A 215-nucleotide genomic window follows, 5' to 3' on the forward strand; every position below is an offset into this window, starting at 1 on the left:
TTAACAACAACAAATAACCCCATACCAAAAATTAAACCTCCATTTGGTTTTGCCCAGTGACGAAATCAATGACATCATGACCCTCATAAAAACAGGAAGTGCTTGGCCGGCTCCTCTTAGACACCTGTCCTTGGTGGAGTATCTGAACTCAGAGACAAACAGTGGTGAGTACAATCAAATAACTTTTAACACAAGTGAAATTCTCACTAAGTAAA

Source organism: Poecilia formosa, unplaced genomic scaffold (assembly GCF_000485575.1).
Source record: "Poecilia formosa unplaced genomic scaffold, Poecilia_formosa-5.1.2 Scaffold9, whole genome shotgun sequence".
Lineage (NCBI taxonomy): Eukaryota > Metazoa > Chordata > Actinopteri > Cyprinodontiformes > Poeciliidae > Poecilia > Poecilia formosa.